General features: G+C 50.8%; 1 pseudogene; it reads right to left on the minus strand.

Moving 5' to 3' along the window:
• Window positions 1-588: 588 nt before the first annotated feature.
• Window positions 589-13,010, minus strand: LOC149332841 (endothelin-converting enzyme 2-like; annotated as a pseudogene).
• Between the last annotated feature and the right edge of the window lie 587 nt (window positions 13,011-13,597).

Genomic DNA, 13,597 nt, shown 5'->3' on the forward strand with positions numbered 1-13,597 from the left:
CAGCACCTGTTGCGCTTCCGTATACGAGCGCAGGGTCGCGATCTCTGCAAGATGCTAGCGTGAAAATGCAATGAAAATTTTCTGTCGCTCAAGAAATTACCAGAATTATGTACACGACCTGTGCCAGGTAGCTACTACCATGCCCGTCAGTCACTGAAGATAATTTACAAACCATACGTAGAGCCCCAAAGCTTGAGGTTAAACAGTACAGCACCACCATCACGAAAACAGACTTCATGCCAACATGAGCCCAATATTCATGCTAATTCATGGGGTTGGTCTTTGGTGCACATTGTCTCATTGGTCCAAGCTATGCTCCACAGTGCGAAGCAAGATGTGCGATGCAGAGTTTCTTAAATTCCCGGCTGATCACTAGAGCAGGAGTTTAAACATGGTTTCACATAGCCAGAAAACAAAAATGGTACTCTTCCCTGGTCTACATTACGCAGTTTCTGTATAAAAAAAAACACAAGCAGTTTAAGCTCCTACAAGGGCATCCCAGAAGGGTTCCCTTGACATCGGGTATAGTTCGGTACTGAATTTCAAACTATGCACAATGAAAGGATGCTGCAGCTTTGGAGTAGGGCTTGCTGCAGCGAAGTCACGAAAAAAACGAGCATTTCCTTTCCGGGTTCATCTTGGTTCCTTTGGCGCATTTGTAGACGTGAGCGAAGAGCTCGGAACTTCTTACGATCTTGTTACAGTCTGCCCCGCTGGGATTCCGGGCGCCAGGGCTCGCACAGGTCAAGAAGCACAAGGTCATGAAGAAGACGTGCTCTGGGGGCAGCTTTTCAGCCAGCGCCAGGTTGTCGCTGTCCCTATGTAGGTGAGAAGCTGCGAGTGCGGAGTAGGTCACCTCCAGGGCAGGCACCTCGGGAAATACACTCGAGTTCTCCGCGCCCTGATGGCACTGTTCGCGGGCGAGGTATGCTGCCAGCGTAGAGTTGGACAGGATGGTGCCGTCGACCGCGGTCCCGTTGGCCGTCCACCTGATTCCTTCGCTGTCCAGCGCCTTGACCAGCTGCATGGCCATCAGGAAGAACAGGCCGCCATACAGCATAGACTTGGTCCCGCTGCTGTAGAACGCGGGAGGCGCCGCCACGCCGAGTGACATCTTCGCGGTGTTGGATACGTAGTCGTAGTCGGCGTATTCCGGGAAGTGGTTTCCCAGAAGCAGCATGGCCTCGTCGTATTCCTGCGTCCTCTGTACCGCGATAGCTGCCTGGCGTGTTGTGACCCAATAATGAGCAAAGGATGGCTGACTGTCAGGGAAACTGGCGTATATTTTTTCCAGTTCCCCGTCCTGGAGGAGCGAAGCCGGTGGCCAAAGCGCATTTTTCATGGCCATGAGCTTCTCTGTTGCCGACGCTTTGCTCTGGTCGTCTATCCAGGGGGCTTTTTGGACCTTTTCCACGGCAGCCGAGATGAGGCCGTTGAAGCCGGTGTCGATGGTCTGGCGGTCTCGGTCAGTAAATCTCGCGAAGTAAGCGAGTCCAAGAACGAGGACCCTGAACGAGGCTTCCACGTGGTGAGCGCAGTACACTGGAAGTAGCAGCTCTGCTTTCTCCTGGCTTCCGTAGTAGCCGACGAGCATGGAATAGTCGGCCGGAATACTCGAGTACTGCACCACTAGCCACGATATGTGCTTGTTCAGTTGCACAGTGCCGTATTTGGTCACAAAATTGGCTACGGCTTCAAGGAGGGAGACGTCGCTGACAATAATCTCATCGTTGACGCTCAAGCTCGGCTCGAGTGACAGACCAATCTGGAAATCTTTGATCCACTCGGCCGCAGAAGCATTTGGTACGTGGGAGGCAATATCTCTGAAAAAGAACAAGGCCGGTCTTTTCTTGGGAGACATTGACAGTTCATAAAGAGTTTCGATTATATTTTCTTCCATAATGCGAATTTCATTGATGAGCGTTTCGTTCCCCTGAGGTCGATCAGGCTGCCGTCTGGGTAGAAGAGCAAGCGGAACTGCTCCCAGTACTTGATGTACGCCTGCTTGACTGCGCGGTGGTGATTGCGCAGTATGGGTAGGTAGAGTCCCGGTCTAACGAATACGCGGCGCTGGCCGGATGACGATGACCGCAGCACATCGACAGTGATCCAAAATGACCACTGCCACTTGTAGCTGAGGGCCACAAACATTGCCAGCGGTGAAATTTGCTTCGCGGGCCTCTCCGGCCAGTACAGACCGTACTTTTCGAGCATGCCTCGGATCCACGTCATCTGGGAGGCGTTCTTAGGGTAGTCCCTTCTGCACATATCGTACATGGCCATCGGCTTTTTTCCGGCGGGCACCGTGATCGAGCCTTTGGTTAGTGTGTCGGCGAATAGGTCGTACCAGGAGAACCGCAGGTCGTCTATTGCCGACCTGGCCAAGTCGCGGTGGGCCTTGGAGGGCTCCCACGCCGAGCAGACAAATGCCGCGTAGTCCTCGCAGGGATCGAGTTTCCAATTGAGGTGCTCGGTGAGAAGCGCCGCATGTCGGTCGCAGTCCGCGGTGGGGCAGAAATGCTGGATGACCACCTTCTGGTTTGAGATCATCACCAGGAAGATGACCAGGGAGCCGAAGAGCAGGCCGGTCCCGACGCACACCGAGGTGATCGTGATATCGCTCTTGGTCAGGACGCCCGTCGACTTCCGCCAGGTTGACGGATCTGGAGACCGCGCCTGCGGGTGTCCGAACCGCTTATCTTAGTAAGTGACGGAGAAACGGCCGAAACTGCGGCCATCTTTTTTAAGAAGCTAGGAAATTCAGACATACCGATTTTGCTATTTCGAAAACAAAATACAAAAAGTTCACGAGAGCGCTTTGTTGGCCTAAAGCTCGCTTAGGCGAAAGCCTTTAGCACGGTGTTGCTGCTTGTGTCAATGATGTGTGGTTAAAGTGTTAATTAAGTACACAATTGTTTATGAATCTTAAATGCTGGAGACACTGGAGGGCGTTTCGAAGGCATCCATCTGATTCGACGCCTTTCCGCAAGCACTCTGCGGCGTCCTAGACAAGAACTTCATATGCGTTGACAGGAAGTAGCGTAGCCATTAGCACGCTCGTCTGCTAAACGGAAGAATGGTGATTCGATTAACATCGTGCAGAAATATTTTTTTCTGGTCTCACTAGAAAAAGCGTGACATCTCTGCTCACAACCTCGACAACGATGAGGCATTAAATGCTTTCGCTTAAAAGAATGATAAGGACATGATCAAACAGCAACGGGCTGTGCTTGCAACTGTAGCTTTGGGAATTTGAAGTGTATGAATGCATTTCATGATTAAGTCTGTGCAAATACCGCATGTAAGTTTTTGCTTGAACTAACCGAGCAACGGTGGTTTGTTTGTTTGCCGCGCAGCGAAGCACTAGTGGCAGTCCTTAAGCTCTGAATCTGGGTAAAGTAAGGTGAGCCCTTTTTCTCACATTTCAACACCTTTCAGTATTTAGGGGCGAAAAGGCTCCCTTATACGGTTGAGAAGCAAAAACATGTTGCTCGGTTACTTTTCGAAAATGGGGTACAGGGTCGGTCAAAAGTTCCGAGGCCACTGGTTGCGATATAGTAGCGCAGTCTAGATACCCCCGAAGCCAAAAATCTCTGTAGAGGATAGAAGTATCGTTCGCAACGCTGAGAAACTTGATACTTTTTTTTGCTATCATAAGTGGCAGAATGAGACGCTGAAAAGCAGACCCTCTGGTCTTGGAACTTTTTACTAACCCTGTACTTGTTCTCAACATACGTGTTCTCCCTCCAGAAAGCTCGTAGTTCACTCGAATGGCAGCCGAGTTAAAGAAGATAGTTGTGAGGTGCGCCTAGTCCTCATGGTAGGCCGGGGAAAGGCACTGGGCGCGCGTGTTGTGTACGCACCAAGGTGTCGAGGTTGGCCATCGAGGTGAGCAGTTCCGCTGTCGACGGCTTGCGGCTCTTCTCCGACTCGGGTCTCCGCTGGGCGCTGCGACTGAAGCGACTTCGCCCTCCCTGCGAGTTCGGGTTTTTCATCACCACGTTTGAACACAAGTGCCATCAGTGAATTCCACTTCATCGCATGCATGGATTTGTTTCGTGATGCGCATGTTGAAAGCATGAAACGATTCTACAGTCACTAAGGCGCCGATCTCGTAAATATTCAATGGTACAGTTTCGGATGTACTGACAGCTTACGAGAAATTTTGTATGTGCTAATAAAAAATCACCCATTGTTATTTTTCGCCCGAAAACTTCAGAACTGACTAAATTTCTTGATGCCTGGGCATTCTATTTCTGCCAAAGAAAAATATTTATTCTGAATCGAGATAATAAATGACGCCTGAAAGGGTTCTGAAGTCTTGGAAGAACGAGTGATGATATTCCGCGCTCGCTTGTTTTCGTGCCTTGACTATTAGGGTACCCGAAAAGAACTCATACAGAGGGTAGGTGGGGTCGTATACCACCTGGAGTTTTGAACTTGCTCAAAAATTCGAAACTTGAAATGGTGTCGAGAAAAAAAATTCGTGACGTAGCACGAATCGACAGTATCAGGTAAGGTGGAACGCAAAGCTAGAACGTTGTCGTCGCCACCTCCGCGTTAAGCTCAGTGAAGTGCGAAAACATACCCCTCCCCCCCGTGACCGGCAATTAGTGGTGCTTTCACTGCGCAGTGGCAGCTTTACACAGGGTTCTTGTAAGTCCGTTTAGCTCCTGGCTGGCATTCGTTACACTTTTTCCTTTTTTCTGAGGTCAAGACTGTTCGACTCAGCTTTACGGAATACGTGTGCCGTTCATATTTATTTGTTCTTTAATTTGTATAAAGAATCCCCTCCACATACACTCTAAGAACAAAAGGAGTGCTGGGAACTCCTTTCGATGGAGTATACGCTTGTCCCATATTTCACTCCTTTTTCCAGAGTCGCCGCACTCCTGCTAGGCGCACTCCCTCTGCAGGAGTAGAAACACTCCTTTATTACGAATGGCTGGGAAAAAAGAGTTGCGCCGGAGGGAGGATTCGAACCGGGAAACTCGGCATTGCGAGCCGAGTGCGCTACCTCTCGCCTATACTTGGGACGGGTGGGAATGCTTTTCAATAGATATATATGCTAACATTTTGAGTTCAGCGGCAGTTTCGTGCGTATATGTCGCAAGTTCTGTTCTCTAAATTGGTAGATCGCTGGCTGGTTAGAGTTGGCACAGCTCAGTAAATGATGAAACAGTAAAGGCAACATCTGAACGCCACAACGCCACGGTAAATCTTTACTCGACAGCAATTTCATGGTGCACAGTACGTTGACTCGCCCTTCGCGAACGAGTTAACTGGTGTCCTGATGCACTATTATTCGTATTAAAATGATGTGTAGCTTCCCTAGAGCACTCGTCGATCATTCATACCGTAGTAGGAATGCCATATAAAGTGTTGAGACTAATGTTTCGCCGTCGACCGCGAAGGTTTACGGGATCTGACAGAAGTGTTTTCCTTTAACAGAAGCATCGCTCGTTTCTGCGAACCGCTTTTTCTTGGAGGTTGTTGTGCTGAAATAGATGTTGCAAAATGTGAATGGCGGTTCCGAAGGGCATAAAATATATTCACACAGCAATAAACTAATGTTTAGGATAAATTGCGACCGTTACCACGACAGTCTCTTCTTAAACGCATTCTACGGAAGTGCATGACTTAATTCGCTGAATGGTATAGACTATTCAGAACCCCGCGGCGGTCGCATTTCGATGAATGCGAAACTCCAAAGCCTCATGCACTGCGCGATGTTAGTGCACTTCGCTTTGGGATGTCGCGATGTCAGTGCAGTTCCTTTGGGACGTAAAATCCATTGAAATCAAATCAAATATGCTGTATGAATGTAATGCAATAATCTCCAAAGTGTACACTGCACGTATCGGTTATGTACAAGGTCTGGCTCTGTGGGCGGAGCACAGCGCACTTTCTTGTTTGGTTGTTTTTGCTTATCACTAGTTTGCATAAGATGCGAGTCACAGGTCACTATATATATGGCTCCGCTGCAGTACAAAAGCTAAGAAAATAAACAACCTCCAACTCCCTCAGGCCCTAGAGGGAGTGCGCTCGCAGTTTTACTCTTTACCGAAGGAGGCGCTTCACTCCTTAGGGAACTTAGGCGGAGTAAACTGCTGCTAAAGAGAGTGCAGTAGCCGGTATACTCTATCATAGAGAGTATCAGTTCTTAGAGTGTATACGTCAGCTTTCAAATCTGCGCTGCTTCTTGCTGCTTCTTTATTAACGTCAGTAATATTTTTAATTATCATCCCATGCTGCGTGGTCCTGACTTGTAGCCCTTTTCATGCTCTAGCGCTAGATGGGTAACTGTAGCGAAAAAACCGTTGCGTCCAGGTGAAGCTCGTTGTAACTCGGGTAAGCTCGGAGGAGTGTCGCGCCAGCTGTAGTGAATGGGAGGAGGGCGTCGCGCCAGCTGCAGCCTAGGGGGAGAGGGTGTGAAGATAGAGACCGAGAAACGCGGTTGCGTGCACATGCCAGAAAGAACATGCGAAGGTTGAAGTCGCCGGAGGAACCTATGCATGAAGCGCGGCAAATGGTAAATATATATGAATCCGGTCCTTCGACAGATTCCGAAGCCGAACTATGTGCACGGGGAGCTGAACAGCAACGCAAAAGAAGACAGCTGTCAGCATTCACATTTCTTACGAGCCACGCGGCCCCAACAGCACCTGCTCAGCGACCACGAGGCGCCCCGCATCCTAACTTTCTCCTACGAGCGTCTCCCTTGACAAGCCACGATGCTGCGCCATGTTAGCAAGAAGTGGCCGGATTCTTTTCGAATTAAGAAAACAGGTTTATTTTAAGACTTAAGGATACAAGAATGAAATAACTGGATTATTGATACGTAGGAGGTTCGGCGGATCTGCAGAGTTGGGAGGGCCTCGCCGACGCGTCTCGTATCGTCGGCGCCTCTCGGTCGTCTCTCCTCCCAAGCTGCAACGGTGGGGCTTTTATAGCCTGAGGAACGGTGGCCCCTCCGAACTGGCCAATCCAAAGGCAGCACTCGACGGCAGTCCGAAAGGACCAACCAGCGACCGCGCGGCCAACCGCTTCAAACTTTGCCGCGCGCAGTGGCGTCCGGGGGAGGAGGAAACGGCGCCTCGCTGTCTGGCCTCTTGCGACAAGTCCAGGCGTGTTGAACCACGGCCCACGAGCAGCCGATCACTGAATAAGCATGACAGAGGTCTACACTCGAACATGCTGGAATGTATGGCGCTGCACTGGGCCATCACGGAGAAGTTTTCTATCTACCTGCGGGGAGGCCCGCAATTCACAGTGTACACAGACAACTTCAGTCTATCCTACCTAGTGAAGAAAGGAGCGACGAACCGCCGGTTCGCACGTTGGACTCTGGATCTCGCGGAATACCGCTTCGACGTCAAGCACCGGTCTGGTCGACAGAATGCTGCTGCTGATGCTCTCTCGAGACAAACGCTGGAAGCTGAACCAAGCGAAAACGAAGTGACCAGCGACGATCTCACCTGCCTCGCCGTAATCGTCAGCAAGCATAGCCGCATACGCGAACTTCAAGAGCGTGACCCCGAATGCCAAAAGTTCCGCGCCGAAGCTGGAACGAACAGCTCCAGCTACGAAGTCGCAGACGGCGTTGTGTTGAAAAGGTCTATCGAAAGAGGACGCGTTTGCAGAAGAGTTGTGCTTCCCGCGGCACTCCGAAGCAGTGTCATGGCGGTGTTTCATGACGACAACGGACACCTTGGAAGCGAGAAAACAAAGACCTTGGTGCAAAGAAAGTATTGGTGGCCATCTATAGCGAAGGACATCCGCAGTTACATCGAGTCATGCCACACGTGCCAAGTCGTAAACTCACGAACGACGCGAGCCGAAGGGTGCCTGAACCCCAGAGAAATTCCGAGCGAGCCCAATGTGGTCATTTCTCTCGATCATATGGGCCCCCTGGATAAAAACGAAGGATATGCACTTGTATGCATCGATCACGCAACAAGGTACATGGACGCGGTGGCAGTGCCAAGCACCTCCTCGAAGCACTATTTGGATTTCCTTACTAACCGCTGGATTCCCCGATTCGGCGTGCCCAGCATCGTCATCACGGATCAAGCAAAAGGCTTCGTGAACAAACGAACAGCTCAAGTTCACCACAGACTTGGAATTCAGCACGTGAACTCTCCTCCGTACTGGCCGCAGTCAAACGGACTGATTGAAAGAATGGTGGGAACACTGAAACAAGTACTAAGGAAGGTCATCAGCAACTCCGAATCATGGAAAAAGGAACTACCTAAGGCGACGTTCGGTATCAATGTCACAAAGCACCGCCTCAGCAACGAAAGTCCATTTTACCTCATGCACGGTTACGACCCGAAAGTGCCCGGAGAACTGAACATTGGAACCACCTTTGAAGAAATAGACGCCGCAGAAAGACTCCATGAAAGGGCCAAGGGGCGCCAGGACATGAAAAACTCTCTTTAGAGGAGCCAGGAGGAAACAACGAGACGCTACAACGAAGGACGTCAGACGCCGTATTTCCAGTGTGGAGATCTCGTTCTTCTAGAAATCGGCGCAAGATCTACATTAGATCCCAGATATGAAGGGCCGTTCGAAATAACAGCATTGACCGGACCCAACATGTCTGTCATAAGCAGGATCCCTCACATTCCTGCAAAGTTAAACGAGAAAACCGTGAACATCGAACAGCTGAGAAGGTACAAGGAACGCGCCCTGGACACCGAGGAATTAGTATCCACAACGTGCGCCTGAGGACAGGCGCAATTTTTGGAAGGGCCGTGTTAGCACTCCCATAACTTACACGCTGTCACGCCTGGAAACCCCTTCCGATTCCAATTCTGCACGCCGCTAACTTCTCCTCCTAGCGTCCCTTGACAATCCACGATGCTGCGCCTTACGGCAGCGGAGTCCTAAGGAGAAGTATCTTCAACCAACACGCCTGGACTTGTCGCAAGAGGCCAGACAGCGAGGCGCCGTTTCCTCCTCCCCCGGACGCCACTGCACGCGGCAAAGTTTGAAGCGGTTGGCCGCGCGGTCGCTGGTTGGTCCTTTCGGACTGCCGTCGAGTGCTGCCTTTGGATTGGCCAGTTCGGAGGGGCCACCGTTCCTCAGGCTATAAAAGCCCCACCGTTGCAGCTTGGGAGGAGAGACGACCGAGAGGCGCCAACGATACGAGACGACGCGTCGGCGAGGCCCTCCCAACTCTGCAGATCCGCCGAACCTCCTACGTATCAATAATCCAGTTATGTCATTCTTGTATTCTTGTCTTAAATTCTTGTCTTAAAATAAATCAATTTCTTTATTCGAAAAGAATCCGGCCACTTCTTGCTAACACAGCGCCAACGCGAATAAACCGAATCAGCAGACAGAGCCAGGCGGCAGGCTGAAGCAGAGCGGCGAAGAAAATAAACCTTGTTAAACGGAATGCAGAAACAGATGAGCGAGAAAGAAGATGCGAATGATGAAAGCGCCGGAGGAATGTGCAGTAGAGAGGCGAGTATAAATAGCTTGAGAGACCGCCGAGAAGAGAGAACGATAACTCGAATCGCAACGAACGACTCAGGCGGCTTATAGCAAGAGAGAAGCCAAGAACGACTGCAAGAACATTAGGGTGCTACTCGAATTTTCAAGTTTATTGTAACCTATACAAAGATGAAGAAAGCCTAACTAGGCAAAACGTGCTATCGCACCTATAAGTCGATTTTATCTTAACTCCCATTTTTATCCCCTTGCCGATTTCTGTTTCCTGCCCGGAATGAGCCGTGAGTGCTTGGTATAAATCGATGCACACCGTAACTACCTCCAGGATCTTATAACCATTGGCCTAGAAAAAAGCAACCGGCGCGTATCCAAGCAAAAGGATTTACCGCGTCCGTCTCGGTGCAGCGAACAGTGGTGACGGTCAGCGGCAAGTCCGCACGCATCGCTGACAAGTCTCCGGGTGCCTCCCCCAGAGGAGCAGGTTCGTTGGACACCTGCTGCACCTGTTCTTGTCCTTCGCCCGTGGTACCTGCGGAGGCGGGCTTCGGAACTGCGCCTTCCGGTCGTTCGTCCTGCTGCCTGTTGGTGGCGCCCCCTTCGCTGCTCTCTTTCACGGCGCTGGAGGCGGCGTCCTTAGTGGTCGCAAGACCGTTCTGGGCTTCGGTGCCAGCGGTACACTCCAGAAGTGCGCCGGTCAGCTGCACCTTCCCGCTCACGTCGGCTTTGGAGCCACGTTGCATTCGTTCGCGCCGCTTCTGTCCCTTGCGGCGCTTGCCGCTTCGTTTGGACGATGTCACCTGTCACGAGAGCAGTTGAGAAGGTACAAGCTGATACGGCATCTAGCGGCGCTAGCTAGCAGCTGTCCCAGGTGCCTGATAATTGTTCCTGTTTCATGGGGATATTGATTTCTTAGTTCCTGGACAGGCTTCGTATAGAAAGGAGATAACTACTGTCTATATCTGCGCATGAGCCTGACAGAGTACACATGTACAGGCGTGAGTAATATGACAGGGAACAAACTTTCTGCATAAAATTGCCAGTTTTGTTGTCATTTCTTCACTAAATTTATACATGCATACGCTTGCCAGCATTTAAGTAGTGCCTGTTTTTGTGCTGCGTGTAAAAAATTGGAAGGGTTTTAATGTAGTCAAACCGAGTAGACGTGCAGAAGCGTGTGTTAAGCCTAGTTGGGTCACGGTTTTGCTCATCGCTGGGTCGTCCGCACCTCTGGCGACGATATTAGACTCAGGGTAAGCTCTGATTGAGGTTAAGCTCATTTATTCAAGAAAACTTTGCGCAGAATGACACAAGACGGAGGGAGAAACACATACACACACACGAGCGCAATAAATAAGAAGAAGGAATAATAAGAAGAAACAGCAGTGCCGCCCTCTCCTCCGTTCTACGGTGGTTATCGGGAGAGCTTCCGATAGGGTGGCCCGAGAAATTGTAGAGGCCCTCGAGATATCTAGTACGGCAGACTGTGTGAGTAAGGCATCGGTAGCCCTTCTCAAAAAAGAATTTGATTTTCTTCGCGACCGATAACCCGCTTTCGTGTTCCTGCTTTCTGGGTATTTCCGCTGAGTTTGAATTGTCTTGTGCCTGTCACTGATGCTATATTTGATGTACCAATCTGCTCCCACATGTGTTGCACTGGGAATCGTACGCTTTCGCCCTTTCTGCTTTTTAAGGTGATGTATCGTTTCCGAAAATACAGTTGCAAGTTTGCGCCCGTGTGTGTGTACGTGTTTCTCCCTCCGTCTTGTGTCATTCTGCGCAAACTTTTCTTGAATATGTCGCTACACCAACTGGCCCAACGTTCTGCTCTACTACGTTAAGCTCATCTGATCTGTTCGCGCCGCAGATGGAAGTTGATGACGACGACGACGTGCAATGCACAGCGCGAGAGTGTGATGCAGTTTAACAGGAAGCGTGTTTCATGCAATGCATTCCGGCGTGTGACTCAACTGTGGCGGCAGGCAGGCACGTTTCCCGGATCATTCTTTGCAATAAGGGTAAATACATGGAAGAGGCGGTGTTCTCTGCAGTGCTTCTTGTCCCTGTCTTGTGTTGAGCTAAATTACTGCCCAGAAATGTGCACCTATTGCACCGGTACAAGTTTTACGACACCAACTCGCTCTCATAACCAGATACAGCACCTTCTCGATATCGTTGAGCCTAGTCCGCGAGTTCCTTATGAGGCAGGCATGCCTAGAAAACTTTCTTATAGCTCAGCATGTATGCTTTCTACCAGCCACTTTTGCTCTTACCCCTCGTACGTTCGACATAACGAATGTTGTCGTTGGAAGAGTGTTTGGTTTGGTTTATGGGGTTTTAACTTCCCAAATCGAGTCAGGCTCTGAGAGACGCTTTAGTGAAGGGTTCCGGATAATTTCGACCACCTGGGGTGCACTGACATCGCGCAGTACACGGGCCTCTAGAATTTTGCCTCCATCGAAATTCGGCCGTCGCGACCGAGATCGAACCCGCGTCTTTCGGGTCAGCAGCCAAGCACAGTAACCACTCAGCCACCGCGGCGGCTACTGAGAGACTGTGGTGCATGAGCACGGTAGGCTACGTTAACGTGCATATGTTCGAAGGATGCTTCTCGTGTGTGTTCTATGCGGATATCGCACGCTTTTCTGTATTTGAGTGTGTGACTATTATTAAAACGATTCCTAGCTCACTGCACAGCTGAAGACCCAACGAGAGGCCACGCAATTTATAACAAGTGGCTGAATGTGGACGACCTTGTGAGCTGCGTCATTGGAGTCCTATGCAGTTAACGCAATAGGAACAACTCAAAGAAGAAAGAGGAGCTCTCGTGCTTTTGATTGACTGACTGAAATACGGTTACTAGCGCCAAACAGCGCATGGGCGTGTCCCGTCGGTATCTCTTCGCTGTTCCTTGTGGTTTTTTTAGCGCTAGTAACGACGTTTCAGTCAGCGAATCAATAGCAAATAGATCGCCTGCAAGCCGTCGCTGCCGTGACGCCCACTTAAGACTGCCAGCGGCATCTCTCCCGTGTACGTACAGATGCAGTCGTTGTTGAATCGTCCTGATCCGCCGCTCGAGATGGCGTCGCACCAAGCATGACCGGTTCATCGAGCCCCTCCTGCTGCTGCGGTTGACCAGCCGCGATCTCCACAGCCGCTGCCTGCGCGGGTTCCTCCTGGACTTCGTCGGGAGCTGCATCCGTTTGGATTTCGTGCTGGACGCCGCTAATGGCAGCGGTGGGGCCCCTGTCCGTGGGCTCCCAGTCGGTGACGCCAGTGGTCATGTTGGTCTCGCAGGGTCCGGAGCCAGGAGGGAGCGTCGAAGCCTTGGACTCGCGGTGTCGCTTTTCGCCATGTCCGTGCTTGCCACCCGCTTTGGGCATGGCAACCTGACGCAAGGAAATTCTGGCTGTAAGACTTCGAGATGAAGCGGATAACTGAAATAATTATCTTGGCCATCACCAACTACATCTTGGTTATATCAACAACTCATAGTTAAATAGTATCAAAGACGAAAACACAGGTGCTAAATCAGGACAGGAGAAGTGCTGGAGGGGAAAGTAACTGAACCCAGGAGCTATGTGTACCATAACCTCTGAAAGATCTGGGCTGTGCAGTAGGGCTCTCGTCAGCTAACACACTGGCGTTGCAAAAAGAGCCCCGATACATATGACCAAGAGCAAATGCGTTGGCGCGGAAACTTGAAAAAGACGATAGGACGTTTGAGCCAGAGGCCTCAGTCAAAGGCATGCATATTTTGGGTCCACTCAAGCCAGACTCAGTGACAGGCCTAACGTCGAGCATGCGCCTGGTTGTTGTTGCCTTAGTGACATGGCGAATATCCACGATGGGGATAGCCCAGGGTTCAATGAGGAGGGCCAGGAGAAGAGGACAACTGGTGCCAAGCTAATGGTTGTGCATCGCGTTTCTCATCTAAATATGTATCAGAAGCACCCCGTCGACTGCCGGACAGTTCAGGCACGGTCTGCTAAAGAAGGTGGGGAAGGCTATCCTCGTCCGTACCTCTTAGAAGTCAGGTGCTGCTGCGGAGAACCGAGAAAAGACTTCGACTCGAGTCGGTGGCTGCGTTCTTCTTCGGTGAGCTCGTGGACCGTGTGCACGCACCACGGATGCCTTCCTC

Source organism: Amblyomma mixtum, chromosome 8, assembly GCF_055824585.1.
Source record: "Amblyomma mixtum isolate Tamu chromosome 8, ASM5582458v1, whole genome shotgun sequence".
NCBI classification, from domain to species: Eukaryota; Metazoa; Arthropoda; class Arachnida; order Ixodida; family Ixodidae; genus Amblyomma; species Amblyomma mixtum.